This window comes from Scophthalmus maximus, chromosome 4 (genome assembly GCF_022379125.1).
Source record: "Scophthalmus maximus strain ysfricsl-2021 chromosome 4, ASM2237912v1, whole genome shotgun sequence".
NCBI lineage: Eukaryota > Metazoa > Chordata > Actinopteri > Pleuronectiformes > Scophthalmidae > Scophthalmus > Scophthalmus maximus.
The window spans coordinates 25,981,582-26,005,092 of NC_061518.1; the positions used below are offsets into that span (position 1 = coordinate 25,981,582).

Consider the following 23,511-nt stretch of genomic DNA (forward strand, 5'->3'; position numbering starts at 1 on the left):
TCATAGACTAAAGATCAACGATGCCCGATCCAGCATTTTTACAAGTTTCGGTGGCATTTCCTATACTGGTATCGAATGGGAACATCTGTACCAAATAAGCACATGTCAAAAACCAATATCAGAGTGTTTTAACATCTAAATCTCTGTCTTTTGATTCCCTTTAAAATGGTTTCAAATGTTTGATGACTCATCCTGCACTCAGGGGAGTCTACTCATTTTCCATCTAATGATAATAAAGCTTTCTGTAATTTTTAACTTCCTCTCAGCGCCTGTAAATTCTGCCATTTAGCAACTGGTGCACAGGGACCTACATTGTCTGATTCATCGGTTAAATCCGCAGGCGTGGGCGAAGGTAGTTGTGAGAAGTCCTCGTCAAGACAGCAGGATGTTGTAATGACTTTCCAATGTTGAGCTACTAGTTAGAGGCAACTCTGCCTTTACTGGGTAATCTGTACCCGCAAATCTATATCTGCAACAATTCCCTCCATAGCTAGTGTTTTTACAAGACACAGAATCAAATAACACTCTGACATCCATTTCACAGGGTCTTAAACAAACTCATGTTGTGTACATACAATCTACATAATATAACATTTATATCAGTGTCTGTAAAGTATCAGTCCCAGTACAGCACAGTAATGGAACTGTGACTGTATCCTGATCATGGGATAAGAGGTAGAGGAGGCAGAATATTCATGACACAGCAAACACGGATCCACGGGGTCTTCTTGGCTTTATAACTACATCTGTCACAAATCGATAAACCTCACACATATACATAAGTGCCACTGTGTGTAAAGCAACATGAATACGTGGCTATGAAATTGTAAACTAACACTTGTGCAGGCAGTGTGCAGATCATTCCATCTGTGTGTGTGTGTGTGTGTGTGTGTGTGTGTGTGTGTGTGTGTGTGTGTGTGTGTGTGTGTGTGTGTGTGTGTGTGTGTGTGTGTGTGTGTGTGTGTGTGTGTGTGTGTGTGTGTGTGTGTGTGTGTGTGTGTGTGTGTGTGTGTGTGTGTGTGTGTGTGTGTGTGTGTGTGTGTGTGTGTGTGTGTGTGTGTGCTGCAAGGTAAGTCATGTTAGAAAGTGTAATAGGAACTTCAGTGAGCAAACACAAAGCTCTGGCTTGATGTTTGTGAATGTCATCAGCTTTGGGCTTCATTTTCAGATGGCTCCTACGTTGTATTTATAATACTTCTTAATGTAGTTTACTTCTTTTTTTGATGTGTGTGGGTATATTTGCATGAATACTTGGTTTCCCTGATTGATTTGGTGCTTTCAGTCTGAATTAGTGTGCACAAAGGCAGAAGGAAGGCAGTAGTGCCCCCTCCTATTCAGACAGGCTGTCCAGGCATGATGCTGTACCAACAACTGGAGTGGAAACATACTAGATTTAAGATCACTTCCTTTAATGTTCAGGTTGTTGGCCCAAACAGCTTCTATTAGCAACACCTCCGTGCCCTGGTAGGAGCTTGCGTAAGAGGATCACTACACAGCATAATGAAGTTAGCACACTCCGTAGCTGGAAGCCCTCATCGCAAACTGGAGTTACTGTACCACCATCACGGTTTACCCTTTCAGCCATTAGGCTGACAATCGGCCTGAAATTCAAGTGTCAGGTATGTACGATGGTAGGAGGTATGTATGATCAGCACTGGTTTGCTGAAATCACGAGTCCGTATTAGCTGCTGATTAAAAAGCAGGTTTTGACTGATCAGCAGTGTACAGTGCTTCCGGGTGAATCCCAGTAGTTTCTGGGATATATTGGAACGTACAACCTTGGGAGCAGGAACTGTGGCTCAATCCCATCAGGTCAAATTATGGACACGTTCCTGAGCAGGGTGGTGCCGATAGAGGATGATCACAGTGATCAACGGTGCGATCTGATAGCTTATGCCTTTGCAAATGTCAAGACAATATTTGCAGACTGTAGGGAAATGACAGGGCAGGAGAGGGAGGATGAGAGAGAGCAAGACGAAGGGCTGCACGCCATAAACAGCTGTGTCAGTGCACCTCCCCCTGCTGATTTTGATTCACTGTGAATGCTGTACATGTAAATAAACAGGCTAATGCTTTGATTGTGGTGACATCGGTTTGATTTAACATAGCGTAGAACATTAACAGAAATACTGGGGCCCTGTTCACTCAAAAAGAGTTTGCTCAGCACATAAGAAAACCCCCTCTTCCCTCCATTCCTGAGACCCTATAAAGACTCATGCCAAGGTTCAATGATTCTACCATGCTTTCACAAAGGGCAAACGCCAAACTGGCCTCAGATCACTTGTGGCAGCAACATTAATGTTTGATGTGTCTGTTGGCTCCCATTCACCAGGTTGCTATCATACGAGCACAGTTTAATTTGATCCTTGATTCACTGTGATGGACTTGAGACCCTTTCCGTAGAACACAGCAGGCTGTCGTCCCTGCACGCGCAGCACGCGCATTCAAGGCTGGAGATCTCAATGTGTTGTAATGAAAACACAAAGGTGAGCTCAGCCACAACAGTATTTTATGGAAAGCAAAGAGGCTAAATGAGGTTACTGTGGAATGGTAGTCGTTGGCATCGACTGGACCCTGGCCTGGCTCAGAGTCTGGTGTAAAGTAGGTTATCAGATCACTGTGGTGCGCATTGATTGTGTCACTTTCAATGTTCTGGTTTCTTGCGGAGAGTATCGGATTTGCAAAGTGTTGAATGGCAGTTGTGTGTCTGTTGTTAACATGTTCCAGGCCAGTGTTTCCCATGGGTGGACAATTTACTTGTGGTGGTGGTGAGTGGCCCGGTGTATGAGCGATGTGCACGCAGAGACTCGTGCAGTGTAACCCAGGTTATTTTCTGTACCTGCACTTTACAGGTGTCCCTTAAATGACTCTAATGTATCAGGAAGACATTCTCACAGAGTAGCCTTTAGTCTCCTCTCATTGACTCAGACAGCAACTCAGACAGAAAAGAGTGAAATACGTTCTGATTTTCACCTAAATTGAAACCGAGAGAATTTACCTACCTAGGAGAGAGTCTTAATCTACCAGGGTGGGCGGCCCAAGTAAAGCCTATGTATGGGAAACGCTGCAGACCCAAAGCTGTTATAATGTGTCTAACAGCACTCGCAGGTAAACAGAGGCTACACTAGTGTCAACATTCTGGCCAGAATGAAGAAACCTGCATCCCCTAAAGAAATGCTCTGTTCTGTCATATAATCAATCAATTGTCATATAAATCTTATGAGACCTGGCGCGCTGGCTTGCTTGGCCCCCACCACCGAGCCTACTGTGTATTAAATGTGGAAGAGTTCAGCATGAGGATATGTTTCAGAAACATGAAAGCATTTGCAGAAATCACAGGGTCGCTCTCAGGAACAACTTGTGTGAACAAATTTGATCTCAAGTGGGTCGTACAAGGGATCAAAGATAACACTGTGGAAACGCACTACTGGCCCGTATCTGTTGTACAAGTCAGGTCATAATGTAATTTTAATAAGATGAAGAAATGGTATATTACTTAAACAAACCTAATGATAAATTCATTTTCTGTTCACTGTTTAATATCCTGTTTAGGTTTTATTGCACATAGTAACATGCATAGATGTCGTCAGCTTTAGTAAACGGGTAACTTGGCTCGTCACTCTGGGCTCTTAAGTTCAGTTCTCGAAATTTAGAACTGGGTCCCGGGGGTCACCCCTTACACATTAGTCATGTATTGCTCTGCTTTAAAAGCAGTTGTGAATTTTAGTGTCAGACCATTTGCGCTTCCTTCCTGTCACGTTTAAGCTCTGTTTTTTCTTTGACGATATCATTATCAGCTGTACTGTTTGTATTTTCTAATTGTTTGTGGTGATCTATTGCGACTTCTGATACTGCTGAAGTTGTTTGGTTTCTGACAGCTGCACTAGCGAGATCACATGTGAAATTCTTCTTATTTTTACTCTTGGGTAACATTTTTGGGAATGAAACATGGCCACAAATGGAGCAGAACAGATATACTTTATACTTCTATGTCGCTTTTAGAGGCATCTATTGATTATAGTGATTTTATATAACAAAATCCCACCTACTCATGCAAGGTGCATTCATCAGGCTGAAATGACTGAAAAGTGTTTCCAGTCGGGAAAGTTTGGTGAAACTCACAGAAACACGTTTGTGTGTTTAAGATAGGATTATGAAAATGTTCTTGCATGCGGGCCATTGTGCCCTGGTTCTTCTTGAAAATCCTTTCTCCAGGCCACTTCCTTAATCCAAGGCTGAAGTTAACCCCACTGGGCAAGCGTGGCCCGATCAGTGCAGCCAGAGAGAGGGAGCTGCAGAGCGGGCCAGGCTCCTCCTCTGTGTCCAGCCCACTGCCAGCTCATGCTCCTGCTTTCCTTTTTTTTTTTTTTTTTACACCCCCTCCTTTTTTTCCTCTCTAATTGTATGCTTACCAACTCTGCCAGGACTGTTGCAGCAGAATGCTGCCATGTTTTTTTCTCTTCTCCATTCAGACAGCCACTATTTTTTCTTCTATACAAAGTTTAAATATGTTTAGGTGAGGTGAGACAGTTTTTACCTCATTCAGATCAGATAGGTATCAGATATCAACCAAAAAAATCCCAGGTGCAAATGCAAACAGAAACAAACAAGATTAAATACAGTCCTGCTGATTCTCTCCAAGGTATGAGACTTAAAAAAAATTGTGTAACTGGATCAGTATGTGTTAGGAACCTCCTCCACAGTCTCACCCCTTTGATAATGATAGGCCATAATGAATAACTAAGAGCTTATTTCACCATTCACAGAATATTCTGATGACACTCAACACAAGACAAATGATTGCTACTATGAAACTCTATTGCTTACCAAATGGAATATATAGAGCATGAACCGAGCAAACAAATTTGTAGTCAATCTCTTCGAGTCACATATGTGTCTGCGTTTGTTTCTTGACAGTTTCTAAGGAACCAGCTGGACTGTTTAGCAGCACAGGTTAAGCAGAAATACTAGACGGCTTCGGATGATGTGAGTTAGATTCCTTATCAGGATGATGACGCTTTTAAATGTGGCTAATTACGAAAGAGTCATATGTTATAATCATATCTGACATGACACACATGGATGGATTAGGTGTGAATGGTGCCCTTGTCAATTTGGTAGCTGTGCAATGTCAAGAGGACAGCTCGTGTCTCCTCCTCTTCAGTTCTTCATCCTTTCATTACCACAGTCATCGTGCACGCCCCCTCGGGAATAGACAGTTTGACTCTCTGCTTTCTCCCCCTCCCCTCTATACCCAGCAGCTTTCTCCTCTTTCCTGTTTGCTTGGCCAAAACTACTGGCATTTACTGGCACTCTAAAGCTCTCTAAAGCTCTGCCACTATCGGCCTTAGTCATGCTCCCGGGCACCTCCTCCCCCATAAAATTTCTCTTTCTCCCCCCTTCAACTGCGACAAAGCCCTGACACGAATTAAACCATAGGATAAGCACTGCCTTTGGACATTTAGGAGAATTCAAAAGAATGTGTAAACAATTTAATAAACATTTAATGGCACCCTGACACTGTACAGTCCGACACCAGTCCAATTCAGGTTCTACTGATACAGTAATTACACTGTAGGGGACATTCAAGGCATAGCGTGGCCATGCTCCCGATTGCAGCATCTCTAAGTTTAGTCCAGGACCGAGTTGATCAAGGCATTCTGGTAAATGGGCTTGTTAAAACTCTGGCCAGCAGCCTGGTGGGCGGGCGGGCCAACCTCTCTCTGCCATCTGCTGACTGCACAGTCATCCTCCCTCCACAACCGGCTTTTCCTCTGCTCTTCATATTTCTGTTTTCAAAGAGAAGATGTGATACACAGAATGGATTTCCAAAGTGAAGCCGTAGTTTTTAAGATGGATGAGTTTAATGACTTTTTAAGAATAAGACCAGTGGTTTTCTCTACTATATGTGCTCTATATATACTAGGCCTATATTTGACCCACTACAGTTTCATAAAGATGTAAACATTTTTACACAGCATATAGAGCTGCGTGCAGCGCTTTTTTCAACTATTGTCATTGTTCCTCACTGTGTGCGTGTGTCACACCAGAGTGGTGAAAAAAAGCCCAGTGACAGATGAAGACAAACTGATTGGTCATCCTACAGAAACATAATGATATGAAACATCAGGAGAAGAGAACCGGAAGTCTTCACATGATTAAGCAGCACGGTCTCCAGACTCATTGAGCTCCTTTGGTTGAACTGGACAGTGGACAGAAGGTGAAAGCAAAGTAACCTCTATAGCAGTGTTGGGACAAACTCTCTGGACAATGTAATTTCTATTGCTAAGAGAACGTCATGACTGTGAACATCTGCTGAATAAGTCAAACATGCCGATTAAACTCGATGTTTGTTTTAAAAATATCCCATTGTTATTTTGTTCCATACTTAAACTTCGGAAACTCTTCGGTGCGTTGACACCAAACGAGAAGCAAATTTTACCATGTGATGAGATTACATACCATGTAACGTGTACCATGTTATTTGCAATGCGAGACTTGCATTATTCGTTTCACTCACTCGAGTTGAAATATTTGAACTTGGGCGAAATGTTCGCATGATCTGATGTGGCGAAGGCCAATTAGGGCTGAGATCCTCCCGGCGTCATTGTCGTCCGCGTCTGCTAGAGAACGAAAATCCGCTTACATAGCACAAGACACTGAATTGTGTACATTCGGAAAAATCCCAAAGTTTTTTTTATTTTTTATTTCAAAATGTAACATGCTTGAATCAACTTGTGTCCATGAATTTTGTATTTAAGCTGGGAAGAAGTGTGGTGGCCTTCCTTTCATTTGACTCTGAACTAATGGCCAGTTTGCCTCATCTGACTGACTGACCCCTTTCTTATGAAAAGAGAAATCTTTTTAAGTTGTTTTAATGTCCATCCATTGTTTCCTTGTCGAAGTGCGTGCAGACTAGCCGAGCAGGCAGTTGTCTCCCTGTGTTTGGTGTTTACAGGAGGATTAGTCCATTCAGATTGGTAAATTGGGCTGAGCAGTTGTCAGCTCGCTGCTGGCTCAGCCTGGCTGCCATCACTCCTCATTACTGTATGTGTCTCTTTGTCAAAACATAATGTCCATGGCCCTAAAACAATATCGAGCACCAACAGTGAGCGAAACCACATCTTTTGAAAAGGTTTAATCTGGAACCCAAACTAACGAATCACCCAGAATTTCGTCAACAGCAGCTCAGCTGACCAACTGACCAATTAACCATTCCAGTAGCTTGATGTAAGTTTTCCCCATTCCATCATGACATTATTATTTAAGTGTCTGGATTTCACCATATTCATTCCGGTTTTCCTCTGACTCTGTATTTTTCTATTACACTCCCAAAGTGCCATTACATGGGGGTATATTTACTGAGGATTAGTAGGCCTTTTTTTTGGCATTAAATAGCCAAATATTGGTTGACCGTAGTAAAAACTGTGTCAGAGATCTCAGTGTGCTCAGTGTCCTCAGATGTTCTGTGTAGGAGGAGGGAATGGACATTCCAACAGTTGGCATCTGAAATTAGTTGATCATTGTTAAAAACCAGTAACAGTTCTCGTCTGACAAATGATCAAATTCGCACATACAGTACATATATCTTATATATTTATTATATATGATATATAGTAGAAAGAGCAGGGTGTTTATGTGGATTTTTACTAAATCTGTGGCACATTACAGTCAGGTGGGCAAAAATGTACCCCTCTATAATTATTTTAGCGATGTATTTACTAAGCAACATCTTCTTTTATCTCATTATCATCACTAATCTGATTCCCATAACACGTCACTGAATAAGATCTGATGCCAGACTGCCAGACTCCTCATGTGCATGTCTGCATAAAAAAGAGGATTAATGCAAAATGTTTCCTGCTGCTGAACTTGCACATTTATTAAAGAGAGGACAGTGTGAAGAACGTGTGTTCAGCAGCAAGTCAGAAGGAAGGCTGTTTATGAGGAGGTTTTAGCTGAATAGTCCGATGTTGTCGGCTCAACAACAAGATCAGATGCTGATTGTTGTTGTTGTATAAATACCAGTTCCATCTCCCGTATTTTGCTAGAAAGCCTTGAAATGCATCTTACCTGAGGCTAAAACAAAGAATTTTCAGGAGGAGCCTTGTTGCCCATTTTAACTGTATAAAACCTCATTGTAGTGTTTTCGTGAATTAGGAAAATTTTACTTTTTAGCACCTAAACAACTAAAAATCATTTGTCAACTCTTCTGCCCAGTTTCATATTCCAGTGTTCCAGAAAAGCTCTTATTTCCATTCTTTCTCTGGTTTCACTGAGGTGTGAAGGTCTGAGGTTCAGACCCCACTGAAATTGAGAAAATGCCAGATATCCCTTAGAACATATTTGGTAAAAGTCACAGGGAACGTTCTGCTGTTTTTCATCTTACTTGTGCAAATACATCCACCCAAAAGAAGATGGTTTTCATCTGTGTCTGATGGGCTTCAGCCACATCAGGGCTCGGAAGACAGTCTACTTAAAAAACGGGCGGGCGTGCGTGTTTCTGCCTGCGCGTGTGTGATTGCGATGTGGTGACAATATCAGTGAGTGAATCTGTCATCAAAAGGAACAGTAGTGAGTTTATTCATGGGTGCGTTGAGGGTCCACATCTCCTGGCCTGCATTTGTGTGTGTGCACGTGCATGCATGCGTGCGCGTGCATGTGTTGTTTGTCATTCCATCACGGGCCAGGCAGGGGGTCCTGGTCAGGTTTGGATAGCTGGCAGCATATCTACGAGTCATTGTTCTCTGTTTTTTCTCCACTCTTCGGACAGATTTTACTCTCAGGTTTTGTATTCAACAAGCTCTGCTCTTAAAATTTCACCACACCATTTTATCTTTACCTTAACTCATCCATGTCTAAACTCTAGTACATAGCAATGTTTGTAATTATTCAAAACTAGCACCAATGTGATACTTAACTCTTGGATACCCAATTTTTTATTTTCCTTACCTTCCCTTAAAAATTTTCACAACACATATCAAGGTGTTATTGTTCCTTTGATCCATTGGATGAAGGAATAAGTGAACACAATTAGGAGTCTGTGCGAACACGTGATGCAAGCTTTCAGTCCTGAAGCGTTCTGCAGTAAGGATGGGTCTCAAGCTCTTTTCTTAAATTGACTGATAAATTATAGATTGGTATCAAAAACTGTACAGCTGTGCTGCTCATCTAAAGCGTACAGCTAATAATACATGACACAATCACATGCTTTCCTGTGAGCTGGGTGAAGATTTCACTGGCATCTTTGCACATTTGAGATGCTTCAACAACTTTTGCATGATACAGACATGTGTTTGGGAGAGGCGCCTGACAGGCACTTTTACATATTGCATCTTCAAAAATAGATGCACGGCTTCAGAACATCGAACACAAGCAGATGTAGTTTTCATGATTTACACCAGCAGCTTCAGGGCTCGGGGCAGCAACGCGATGGATCACTGGAAAGTTGCCACTTTGATTTTTGGATGGAAATATCTGGAGGAGGGAAGTGAAGTTGAAGACTGCTGCTCCTCCCTCTAAGTAGTGGGAAGAGCAAGTTGTGCTGGATGTGTGGAGGTGAGAAGCGGTTGACAGACAGACCTGAAAAATGGAGCCAGCCCTCTGAGCTAGTTAATGCTGCAGAAATACCTTATCTTATTGACATTATACTTGGACTGATTTTGGTCTATAGAGGCTGATACTGTGGGCCTATTTTAAACTGGTTTGGCAGCGGAGTAATGAAAATGAAATACTGGAAATTTTACCATTCACCATGGGAGGTTATGTTTTGCTTCATGTATTTCAATGTTTGCCCTTAACCTTGCATATCTCTTGCAGCTGCATCATTTTGAAGACTATGTCTAGTGTGTATCTTCCAAGTACACAGTTTGTTTGGGGGAAGGCATCACGCCTGGAATGTAAAATATGTTACTTGTTCCAGCACAGGCATCTCAGGTAGTTGTGATGTGCCTCACTCAGGGACTTTCACACAGGGGTCATGGTGACAATCTAACTGGGATTCATTTCATTTTCAACATGGCACAAGTCTTAATTGAGTGCCATGGGACTGAACACAGGGTAAAACATGCAGGTAGAGAGAGTGTTGTATCACTTTCCATCATCACTGCAAAAAATAATTTCTTAATAAATGTCTCTTACAAAGAGAACATAAACTTAGTTTAATGGACTGTGAAACTATGAAAGAGCCAAGTTGTTGAGATTATTCTCAAAACAGAACAGCCCATGAAACCCATTTTCTCACAGTGCGACTGGAGCAAAAGAGGTTTTAAACAACCCTGCTCAAGCACAGTAATAATTGGTCTCCCCCTATGTTCAGTAATGCCAATTGTGTGGGTGAAAAAATGAATACCCAGCAAAAGCAGCATGAAACAAATAGTACCAACCCATTATTCTGAATCAGTCGATGCTTGTGCACCGAGCGACAATAATAACAGGCAGCAGAAATCAACATCTTTTAACATTAATGAGGAAACTGATATGAAAATGTATTACTGGATTGCTGTGGGCAAAAGGGCCGGGCCTCCCTCGCGTCCACAATTGCTCTCATTAATTAAGGCTTCCGCAGCAAAGTAAGAAATTTGAAATGCATCAGTGAAGGAGCCTGTGAGTGGGGGGAAGACACGGTTCTTCCTCATTCCTGTGTCCTAACATTTAAAAGTCACATTTGTGTCTCAGTGCTGAAAGCCATCACTCAACAGGTAGCTGAAGCAGGATCCTAATTAACTGTGTATGTTTGCGTACTGCTATGTTTTCATTTTAAAACTGAATTGATCTATGTCCAGAGGAGCGTTTTAGCTCAGTATAAGTATTAATCCCCATCCATTCTAATGCACCTGAAAACATATATCACATGACCACTCATGTATACTGAGCATGTACGTACCAGTGTAAACAGGAAGCAGATTGTCATCCCTGCAGTCGGTCAGTCAGTTACAGACAAAACTACAAATGAGAAACTACAATAGCAAAAAGTAAGAGCAACGACATGGTTGAACTAGTACTTTAAGTATTTACAACATTCTCAATTCACCACTAATAGTCGAGTCTTGACTGATAAGAACTAATCAGGAGGCAAATGCGGACGTCACCGTCATAATCGCCAAATATCATTGTTTTTGCCTCATACAACTGTTATCTCCAAACCTCCAATATCTCAAACAGAACCTTCCTTTTCATAGATGCTTTGTCCTCCTTTTCCTCTATGGGTTTATGATTTAAAGGTGGGCCTTTTCTTAATATCACCACATCGCTCCCGGTTAGCTAGGAGTAGTTTAGCGCCAAGTGATGATTACCCTCAATCTGCAAAGACCCGCCTCTGCTTGGTCTTTGGCTGGTGTCAAATTTTGAACCCTGAGCTGTGGCCAGTAATGTTAGATAGTCCATGTCTGAAAAGGGCGTAGAGTGAACAGAGCTGGTTGCCGCACTGGTTGGTTGTGACTTGGTTCGAGGTGGTCAACAGCTCCTCCACCTTGTCCTCAGAGCAGATGACCAGCTACTCATCTACACAGCAGATAAACCAGATTTAAGCTCTGCTGCTGACGTTGGCCTACATTAGTGACTGCACTAACCAGTAAGCCATAATCTTTATCCATCCATGGTAGGATGTGTTTGCCTGTCTGTATGTAAATCCAGCAGCTTGTTCTGGTTCTATGTCTTGAAACAGTTTGCAGAATGGACTCTGGCTGTGTAGGGAGTCTTGGCTCACTCGCCCCACACTTCGCCCCTTTAAAACTCCTCTCTCCTACAGCCCCTTCCCCTATCATGAGATGTCACACCACATCACTATGCACAGTGGAAGAGCAGGGTCTTTGATTGCGAGAGCTTCTCTCCCAACTCACAGAGAGCTGACTTAACTTGGTCTTTGTTTCCTTGTGGTTGCTAACTTAAAGGAGATATATTATGATTATGGTGATCTTCTATCATTTATCTAATGTTGACATTTTGATGTCCAGGTTAAAGAAAGTAAAACAATAAAAAAGTGAGGTGAATTTGTGTTAACATGCTCCCTGTAATACAAAAGCTTTCAGTCTGTTCTGAGCGCTTCGCTCCAACATTTTGATGTGAACATCATGGATGTCCACATAGAGATTGCAGCTCCGGGCCTTTGCTCCAGTCACTACAATGTCAAAAAGAGAGTGTTTTTTGATGTTGCTGCAGGTTCGTGGGGGGGCAACATTAGACACTGGTGGATATCATATGTATTTTTCGGACCTCATCCAGCAGTGGAACCCTCCCATATTTCTCTGGACTTTGCATGCTCCTATTGAAGGACGGAGCGCTCCAAACTTTATTGGTCCAGGGTGTTGATTCAGAACCCCGAACTGTAAGTATAACAATAAAACATTTTTTTATGTGTCTGTCTATCACCAGCACATATAAGTAAATATTTCAGTACTGTGGTGGTAGTTTTTGTTTCCTGGTGAACTGTGCCTGCGGAGATGATAGCTTCCTAAAGCTCACTCACTGCCTGACTGCTTGTGAGTTCATGCATTTGAGTCTTCACAAACAGCTCCCAACAGTCTTTTAACAGTGTAAAACAGAGGCCAGTCTTCTCCTTTTTGTCCTCTTACCACTTACAGCAGTCTTACCAGAATGTGTTAGCATATAACTTAGCTCTGCAGGATCGTATCAGAGTTCAGAGGCGACATTTACACGTTCTGTGGCAGCAAGAAACCGTCAGCGGTTAATGTAAAGATGTCTGCGTGAATTTGTAAATTGGCTAGCTGTATGTTTGTACAATGAAATTATTTGTACCATTAGCAGACTTTTGATCTTGCCGCTGATGAACTGAGGATAAGATTAGTAACTGATTTCAAACATTTGATCTCAAAAAGCCATTGATGTGTTTCCCATGAGTAAAAAGCTACATGTGTCCCACTTTTCCCCAATGTGATTGTTTACACCCGGCAGCACTGTTGAGCTGTTGAACTGCGTCTAAACAGTTTGTGTTAACTGATTAATATAATGTGTACCAAATGGAATGGTGTAGTTAATGTCAAGAATTATGACCAGATCACATAAAACGTTATTGCACAGTATGCTGTGAAAGCTGCTTCTGCACCATAAGTTCAGTTTGGGTGAGCAGGTCAATTTTGCTGTCATTGTGGTTACTTCTTGTCATACTTTAGTGACATTAACAATATGATTACCACACATCCCGTTACATTTATGCTTCTCTTTAATTCAAGAAACAGCATGATGTACAATACTGAAGATGTCATTTTTTTTTAAGGTTATCTTAGTGATCTCATGAAGTTCTCTCCTGTGTCATGAAGTTGTTCTGGACCCACTAAAATCTTCTCATTATACAAAAGACTATCGGAGGTGGAAGACTTCACTGGGATGTATCTGCACATCAACAGGATGACCGGTGAGACTATCGGTCTCAGAGCCCCAGCACCAGCTGACGCAACTGTAATATGCAAGCAGTGTACAGGAAAACGTTTACCCAGAGAGCTGCAGGAGGGACCCTGAGGCTGGTCCATTCACCTGTGCTCGATGCATCATGGCACCCATCACAGTCAATCACAGCGGTGTTGTTAAGCCTCCAGCATCCAATTAGGGGAGATTACTTTCTAAGAGTCTTACAATGACCATACAGGTCCTCCCCATGTGTTTCCTCCTCATACATGGATCACAGAGGCGCTGGCGCTGCTACCAATTCATGTTCAAATCACCATGGCCCCTCACCTGCATGCCATATGTTGTTGTGTACAGAGGATTTAACTGTTGCTGTTTGAAGGCATATATCAGAGTTTGTGGATTTGGTTGTACCAGCTAAGAACATTATTTTGCCCTCATTGTTCAACCATTTTAACTTTGCCACTTGACTGATGACTGCACACTACACACTGGCCTTGTCATGTAGTCATGAATTTAAATCATGCCACTTCTAATTACGATCAAGATTTGTAATTTTCACTGTGATTGTTAGCCTCACATTAAATGTTTTTTAACAAGTCTTTTCTACTCCTGTCTGCTGCATTGAAAAAACAGCTTATTAAAGGGATAAATAGTTTATATTGCTTATTATATGCCTTAGTAGCACAACTAGAATCTGAATGATGTGAATGAATATAGTAAAGGGTTGAATTTGAACCAGATTGGTTGTTGTTGTTTGACATGAGGGAAGGACAGTCACAATATCAACAGATTGCTCCCGACATGTCATAAATCTTGCTGAGATGTCTTGATGTTTTCCCTCATAGCTGCTGTCTCAAGCTCTTTTTATAAAGTGTAGTGGGATGGTTTTTGATATTATTGAAGTAGTAGATTAAATGTTGTTAAACAACATGAAACTACTACTTCAATAAATACTACTTCAAAAAAGTAAAAACAATAAAACTGTTGTATATTACTGAGTTTCTCATGAGTGATCTGTACAGTGTGAGCATAAAAGGTTCTGACCGTGCAGGAATGGCTAACACAACGTACAAGATGTCTACCCAGATTTAAAGATCCTGATGAGAACTATTTAGCCTCTAAACCTTTGTATTTGGAAACATATTTTTCTCCAAGACAAACCAGATGATGCTCTCAAGTGTGTGAAAACAGTGCATTTTGTTCATCGATTGAATGTCCTGACTAAACTTATTAAAAAAGAGAACCTCAAGGTGAGGTTTAGGAACCCTGACCCTTTAATATTTATGTGTGTTGAACCTGAGCTGCTTACTGACCTGGGGATGTGCAGGTAGCACCTGAAAGTTGGCAAGACAAAGGCTTTGTTAGCAATGACAGAAACTGAAACTATTCTCAGTTCATGCTTCAGAGATGCAAGCTGCTCCGTCAAAAATAGAGCTGGCACACATCGCGGGGCCGATGGACACACACACACACACACACACACACACACACACACACACACACACACGTGCTATAGATTCATTCCGATAGCCACAGCAGTGCCAGGGTGCGACCCGCTGGATCTTCTGTGAATCAGAATGTAAGGATAAAGTCTACTGTCACCACCCTCCATCTGTGTACAGATATGAGGTCATTGTTGGCTTTATAGAAATTAAGCCTTATACCTAGTACATACTCCATTGGCAAAGGCTGTAAAAATGCTATAGGTAATGGTTCACATGGCAGTGCTAAGATCTATACCAATCAATTTTAACGTGTGGTCTCTGAGAATTACCACAGCCAGGGTTTTTATTCCTGTGATGGGCTACATCAAAAAGTGCCATATTCTGTCACATCAAATTCCCTACTTACTTGAACCAAAGGAATCCCATAACTCACCCTTTTTCTGCTGTGGTACTTGTCTTCGGTATGTGATAAGGACATGCCCAAACAATGTTGTCATCAAGGTGATAATTAACTAATGACAGATAAAGACAGCTTATTGCTTGTGATGGTAGGTGGAAGTGAGGGGAAATACTTGGGAGAAATACTTCCTCACCCTCAAGTTCAGCATTATAAATATTAAGGTAGAAACAAAATATCTGTCATTTGAATTTGTTAAAATCCCAGTCCCATTTGCACCTGATAGTAATTCAAATGGGTCTCTCCTGACTCGCTGCCAGCTGAGCATTGTCCTGACTTGGATCTACATTGCTTAAAGGGAAATTTCTCCACAGAGTAATAAACTTTTAAAAACACCAATGTAAAAGATTAAACCAGTTTTTTTACAAGTGAAGACATTTTGACTTGGCTCAATATCTGTAGAGCACTTACTTTGATCGTTAACTTTCGATCTTTCGATCCTCCCCTTAATTTTGAAAAACTTGAGGGTGTGTGTAGACTAGAGGTGTTAGCTACAGGCCTTGTCGCCTTCATCCCACAAAGTTTGCAGATTTCCTCAATAATGTTACTAAGGTCCCTTTGGGCAACTGGATAATTCAGAAATGTCGCCAAATAGGTTCTTCAGCTTTTTGCGTTTTTTCCCTTTGACACCAAATCCTCATCCTTGTCAGTCAACTCTCATCTAGTCACGTGTTCAGACTCCACCACTGTGTGATGTGACTCTGCTCATGATTGTACTGTAGTGTCCAAATAATCATTGATGATTACTATTTTACAAATTAGGGTTTTTTATCGAATGAACTTGGGCTATGTCGCTTGCTGAACCAAATGGGTTTATGTGTATTAAAAATTAAACAGTCAGTGGTGTCATTAGACAAGTTATGTATGTGGTGCGTGCCTGAACGCTGTAACACCGGTAACAAAGACTGCTGCAGTTACCCTAATTTCTTCCTTTTCTTGCTGTTGTCTTAGGTCGTTAGTCTCTGTAACGTGTTTGTATGTTCTTCTTGTGTCAGTTTCTGAAGTTTAAACTAGTTAATTATTTAGTTTAGAAGAAAAGAAATGACATTCAATCGTCCTGCCTGATTGGATTTATGGGCCCCGGTTTTGGTGGTTTAGTTAGATTGAGCCTCCCTCAAAATATGACTAAAATAACTGACATTGATAATACGTTGAAAACCACTAAAATAAAAATCATAATTACCTGAAATAATTCCACAAAAGGGAAACAGCATTTGTGACTCGTCCATTAAACATGCTTTATTAGTTTAAAACTGGTGAGGTGTACACAATTTGTTTATAGTCCAAGAGAAATACATTTCTCTGTTCAGTGGTTTTGTTTTTTACTGCAGAACATCTGTATAAATTTACTATACAGAGTTCTGGATGATCTTGACTCAATCTCAGAATGCCTCTGCTGAGGTATGAAGGTCACATTAGGTAGATAGATGCCCTCAGTGTTTCAGGATTGGGGGGAAAGTATAAAGGGGTTGAGAATGTAAGGTGTGTGTTCATGCATACACTTAAAGGAGAAGGAATTCCTTGCTCCTTATGCAGAGTGCCATGTGTGGCTGTGGGATTAGAAAGCAGCCTTTGTCTGTGAGCTTCAGCAGGTTGGAGCTGGGCGGGGGGCTCAGGTTGCTGCTGGAGGAATGACTGAACGGGAGAGGTGAGGATGCCTCTGAGAGAGGAAGGGATGGGGGCCCAGACACAGGAGGACGATTGTCCTCAGGCATACTCAAAGGTGCTATGTGTAGTATTTCCGCATCAATCAATCAGGACCATTCATTCATTTTTAGATGTCAGTGTAATTACTCTTTGCAGATGAAACCATGGTCAAGATATCAGAGTTTTGCCATGAGATCAGGAATCTGGATTGTTCTACAGTACAGCCATTTCCTAATGGCAACCAGAACTGATATATTAGAACTACAGTTGTATTAATCTTTATCCCAATTTGTTGAACGGTTTTGTGATTTCACTTCACTTCAGTGCCCACTAGTCATATAGAGCCGTAGGTGACAACACCAGTCAACAGTCCATAAACCTAGTGATGTTCACTTTACAATGATACAAAATCAAACACAGCAGCAAATCGTCACATTGATGACAACATTGGTAGGCAGCAATTGATTTTCTGTAAGTCAACTAATCCATTAATTGACTGGTTGTTACTACATTAGTCACTATACAAGCACTATTAGTTGCTACACGACAAACACTGTGAAAGTCTACTTAAGAATGTTTTGATCCAAGAAGTGGCAAATCTTTACTGTCAAAGCTTTTACCAGCAATTACTATTGTTTACTTGACATATCTATTTTGAATCTTTTATGGATTTACTAATGTATCAGCTAACTGTGTCAGCCCGAGTCACGAGTGGATTTAATACCATGTTTACCTCAATTGCAATTACAAATGTCATCAAAGTTGTAGCTTCTAACGATTCACTCGTCTGCCTTCGGAAGGCTAGGACTAGGTGAAACTTTGACAAACTGCTACCAATATGAATGAATGTGAACATGTAATGTGCTATACGTCTCATCTTTTAGGTTTGTTGTTCCATGTAGGAGCGAGTGCACTATTTTAGTCTTAATGTGATGAATTCTGGTGTCTCCCTCCTTCTAAATAGTCCGTCCAACAGTCCAGTAAATAGAAAGTCCAACAGTCTGATAAACCCTTTAAGAGTCCAGTGGCTCTGCACAGATTGTAGTCCAGTGCCCCCTGCCCACTGCCTTCCAGGTGTTCTAAACACATTTTGGTATTTTCATCACCAGGGTCGCCTGGCACACCTGTGGAACTCATAGGTCGGCTTGTTCGATTTTTCATGCCACTGTGTTAACTGGTTACAATGAGTTGATCTCTCAACACGCCTGTTGATTTACACTGCAGTGACAAATGTGTAGAATAAGCCAAATGGTACCTTTTATTGTGCACACACTCACAAAGTTTTATGTGATCATTCTGCTGTAGCTAATTGAATAAAATTCAACCCGTGGTTGTGCATAATTGTAGTTTGACAGTACATGTCATCACTCCAGTTAGAGAGGTCAGACGTAACTGATACCTGCGGCCCTCAGACGGCTGTACACAGAGTTAAGGCCATCAATGTTGGCCTGTAACTTTTGTTGGTTCTATAGCATGTAGAAATCACTTATTAATCTTTATCCTGTATGCCTGGCATTAAAGCAAAAAATCTGAAGTAAAGCAAAACATTAATGAAGGTGTTTGTGTGACTTCACAGAGGAGGGTTTTGTCTTCACAAAATAAACTGATCACAAGCGTCAACCTGTTCGAAGCAGGATCTTGACACTAAGATTGTAATACACCACTGGTTCAGCATCACTGCACCTCCTGCCGCACCTCTCCTCCCACAGAGGAGCACAGTGACTCACAAAGATACAAAACCTGCGCAATTGAAGAAATAACTTCAGGCAAAATTCCCTTGAAGAGGGGGGGGGGGGGGGGGGGGGGGTTAAGGTTATGAACAGGAACTCAAGTACATTTTAGGAGGTCATGTCCCTAAGGACAGCTCCTTCTATGTCTGCAATAAAAAAACAGCTGCTGCCATATTTGTCATTGATTGGTCCAGAAGGGGGCTGAATATATTGGGTGATGACATGTTTTCAGGAGCAACATAGTGCAGATTGATGGCATCCTTAGCTTTAAAGTGCAAGGCTGGCAATGCTGCGGAGAAGGGCACACGGTCTCAAGGCTACAGAGTGAGGCTGTCAGACAGAAAAAAGAAGGCCAGTGGAAACCCATTAGGCTTTTTTGGAGCATGGGGCAGAGTTTTCTCTGACTGGTTTCTGTCCCTGATGTCATCGTCCTGGCCTGGCAGGGTCTAAAGCGGTGATTCATCATCCTGCAGTCGTCTGTGCTGACTGAGATGCAGGCAGAGGATACCCTCCAGCCCTGTCTTGGGTTTTAGAGTTGGACAGTGTCGGTGCCAGTGTACATTCATTTGTTGTGGTCATTTCTGTGATGTGGCTTATAGTTCTTTTGTGTTAGTGTGACATTAAATTGAGGCATCCGTTACCTCACGACTCCTTCAGCAGCTCCAGAGCACATCCACACCAAACATCTTCAATTACAGACCAGTCAATATAGTTTAGAAATGCAGTTGTCTTTATCAGCTGTCTGAACAGCAGAGGGACTCTAATGCCCTCAGGCCGCCTGCCTTCATATCCACTGCCAGAGGACCGTGAGGAAATGGAGCAGCCTGCCTAAACACGCAGATGAAGAATATGTTTAGTTTTTAAGAGCAACACTCAAACATGACGTCTATCGCGACATGCTCCCTCACTCCCCCCAAATTAAGCCATCCACCACTTCCTCATCTGCCTGCTCCTTTCGCTCCAACCTGTGCAGACTGTCTGGAAGTGATTCATTTTTTCCATCGTCTCACTCCTCTCTCTCTCTCACTCTGTCCCTCTGCTCTGCTTTCCTCAGCATAAAATGGTCCTCTCACCAAATCCACAAATTATGACGAGGCAAATCCTCAAGCCCAAGGCATCCTGGCTTTCCACTTCTTTCCTTTTCTTCTTCTGTTGCTATGTGGAGACGGAGCCCTAAAATACAGCTGTGGGATCAGCGCTGGTAGCATAGCCACTTAACATTTATAGTACTGATGGTGATTGTAGTAGCTGTAGAAGGGGTAATAACAGGAGCGTTTGAGTTTGAGTGGCCTCACACACACACCTTAATTTTCTTTAGTCCACGACAAAGCAATTACCATGGTTCATCAATTGAGAATTGCCTTGGAATTAGGATAAAAATAAGAAACAGAAATAAATAAATACAAAGGCATTCTTTGTTGAACTTCACCACAGCCAGAAAGAAAGGGAAGTGGTTGCATTGCAAAGTTCAGGTGACTGCTCTTTATTTCAGAGGTAGTTCACATGATGATGTGTGTTTATGTTGCCCTCTGTCATTTTTACACTTATCATTATAGATCAATATGATATAGATATATTTAGATATTTTTTTTCATCTGATCTTACTCTTTCTGTTTTTAAGCATTTTGGGGGGAAATTCAAATTGGGTCTCACATCATTGAGGTCTCAACTTTTTTACAAAGCTAGTCTCAAAGGCAAATGCTCATTTGCCGTGGGATCAACTGTCATCAAGCGATTCTCCTCCCATCAATGATTGATGCGATGTAATGTGGCGCGTGCAACTCCCTCTGCTGCACTTGACATGGATCTCGAAATCCGAAGCATGGGCTGACAAGACTCTGTCTCCTCCTCTCTGGTGAGCGCCACACTGGCGGGTATTTTGGATGAATGGCTGAGAATGTGTGTGAACATGAAGTCAGTGTGATACTGTGAAGCGTCGCTCATTGTGCATGGTTTGAGAAGCTACATGAAAGCCGGTCTGTCCTCTGGCAAGACAATCTATTCTCCCACTTATCTGTTCCGCGCTGAGACACATTTAATTAGACTTGGAAATGAATATGATTGCCATGGGAGGAAGTGGCCTCTTTTCTAAGGAGAGTAGCAACAAATCAACTTAACCCATCACTTCCATTTTTAAGGCGTGTTTTTTTTTTTCAGGGAGAATTGCTGTTGGCTCAGTCTTAAGAAAAGCCCAGAAACGGCTACTAATCCATTTGGAAGGACATTAGAATGAGCTTCCTGTGGCTGGGACTTTAAAACAAAGACTAAAACTTCCCTTTCATTACCTGCCAGTGCCCTCATTTCTCCTGCAGCGAGACAGTTTCTTTATAGAATTATTACCACTATTGGGTGAGGGATATCATTTCTAAAACAATTATAGTAACTTCTTTTTCCATCTGCCTTCGCCCTCTGTCTCACTGTGGGTTTGCGCGTGTGTGTGTATGTGGCAGAGACTCGATGGAGTCCATGGCTAATATCAAAGGATTTAACTTTTAGGACTAATTGCTGTAATTTGTGATATTTATAATGAACAAGTTGAATGGACTCCTGGAAAAGAGAGCTTAAAAATGACCAGTAAGTAAATACATACACACACACACACACACACACACACACACACACACACACACACACACACACACACACACACACGCAGCTGCTGATATATAGCCTTGCGTGCCACACCTCACCTCGGGCCAGTCTGTTTCGCTGGCTCCTCTCGTGTTGCTCTTCCTGCCATTTCACACTGAGGCATTGCCACCATTCCTCATTCGAGCCGCTAAAACGAAGCTGAAAGCAAAATGACGCAGGCTCAGAGAGCCAAATGCGAGCCTAAACCATTTGTATGGGACATTATGCTTGAGTTTTGCCATGTCTGCATGTGCCTAGGCTCCCACACTCCACCCTGTTAGCCGCTATCTGCACTCAGCAGCAGACTGGAGAGCAGAGCGGGAGTCTATGTGGGCCTGAAAGCTAAGATCGTCCAGATCCCAAATTTATCTCCTTTAACTCACATGGTGTTTCTGAAAGGGGGTTGTTGATTTTAGGATACTGGATATTTTTTTGAGGTAAATTCAGTGTATGATTCATCGTTATTTAATTATGTAAGCTTGAAGGGAAAAAAATCTATATAATCTTGAGGAATTTCCACTTTTCTGAAACTTTTGTACTTACCATTGTCTTATTGTATCTCATTTTAAAATAATGATAATAATACATAATAATCTACAATGTAATATGTGATGGGGTCTTTATACTTCTTGAAGACACTCTCTCTTGGGATCACAGTATCTAATAAATCTCTGCAATTGTATCTCCGGCATGATATATTGATTTTGCACATTCAAAACTTTCAGGACCTGAAAGGTCTCAAACAGAAGTTAAATCGAACTGCTCACTGTGCCTTAAGGTACATTTCCATGGTTCTACTTACTTAATGATTATGTTTCTCCATGACTTGGCAGATTTGTAAAGTAGGAACTGATTCTACCTGAGCCTGTTCAGTCATGATTTCAGAAGAAGACCGTTTAGACTTTGTTTACACTGTCTATATTGTTTATACTTACTGTACTTTGTGTGATGTGTGTAAATGACTGAATAAAAATCAGATCAAATCAATCCAGATCAACTGGAAAGGTGACATGTAAATGTTGCTTCTTTGTGAGAAAAGCAACTGAGTGAAATCATTAACTAGAGAACATCTTGCAGTGGGTTCACAACAGCCACACCAGAGCCAAGCTAGTTAAAAAAACATGAGGAAAGCAAGCATGATCTTCTCAGCTTTCAGCATTATTAACACCAGTGAACTGGGAACTAATGCACTCTTTAAACTCTTAGAAAAAAAAAGAATTATTGTCCTCTGTCTCCTGTAATTTGGGGTTTTGGACCTGGGCTTTTGGGTTTGGATGTTTCTGCTGAGCTGAGGTTTGAATCTGTTTGAATGAGAATGAGAGAGGAGAGGGAAGGGGAGCTCGGGGAGCAGGCGCTGCCTACTAACACTGGATCAGATGGCCCTGCTTAAAAAAAAAAGCCATTTCTGTAAGTTTCCAAACCCAGTGGCACAACATTCATAAGCCACCTCTGCCACATCTGATTGGCCTGCTGTTCAGAGGTGAGGAAGGAGCTGGGGTTTGAATTTTTCTTTCAAACTATTTTTTTCCACACAATCTCTTCTTTCACTTTTCATTTGAAAAGTGCAACTATGTGAATGCCCTCCAGAAAGCACCATCTGCCTCCCCCTCACCCTTTTGTTGTTTATTATACTGTAAAGACATAACAGCACTTATATAAAACAACACGGCCCAGTGTCAGTCTGGTGAAAGGCGATGCTCTGGCTCTCACTTCTCATACCGATGATGTATGTTGCCTGGAACTGGCACTTTTGACTCAATGTTGGGCACTTGCCAAGACATAAACTGCAATTAGTCTGTATCAGGCTAAGAAGGCTAACAAACTAATAAGCCAACCAATTTGGGTGCACCAGACCGAAGCAAGTCCAAACGTACCAAATGTTCTGGACCATAACACCTGCAGTGTGTGTGTGCGTGTGCACGTGTGTTTGTTTTGAGAATTTGTGGTATTTTATAATTAGTGGTGGCACCCCATCCCCTCCACAGTCATCCATCTATCTGTGCTGCTAGGTAACCTACTGCCCTTCACCTGGTCTCTTAGGTAACAGTGTCCACAGGAATTATATTACTTCCGTAATGTATGTCGGAGGGACTTTCCGAAACTAATGATCCAAAATTAAATTCAATTGAATTTGATTTTATTTGTATAGCGCCAAATCACAGCATACATTGTCTCAAGGCACTTTACATAGTAAGGTCAACATTACAATATTACAGGGAAAACCCAACAAATCCTG

At 41.8% G+C, this 23,511-nt stretch overlaps 1 protein-coding gene and 1 long non-coding RNA gene across 2 annotated transcripts in view; both read left to right on the forward strand.

Moving 5' to 3' along the window:
• chsy1 (chondroitin sulfate synthase 1) overlaps window positions 1–23,511 on the forward strand; it is a 60,023-nt gene that overhangs the window by 17,625 nt on the left and 18,887 nt on the right. The window lies entirely within an intron of this gene.
• On the forward strand, window positions 966–13,540 carry LOC118302305. Its single transcript, XR_004790508.2, has 2 exons — window positions 966–12,325; window positions 13,235–13,540. It is a non-coding gene; the product is annotated as an uncharacterized LOC118302305 (long non-coding RNA).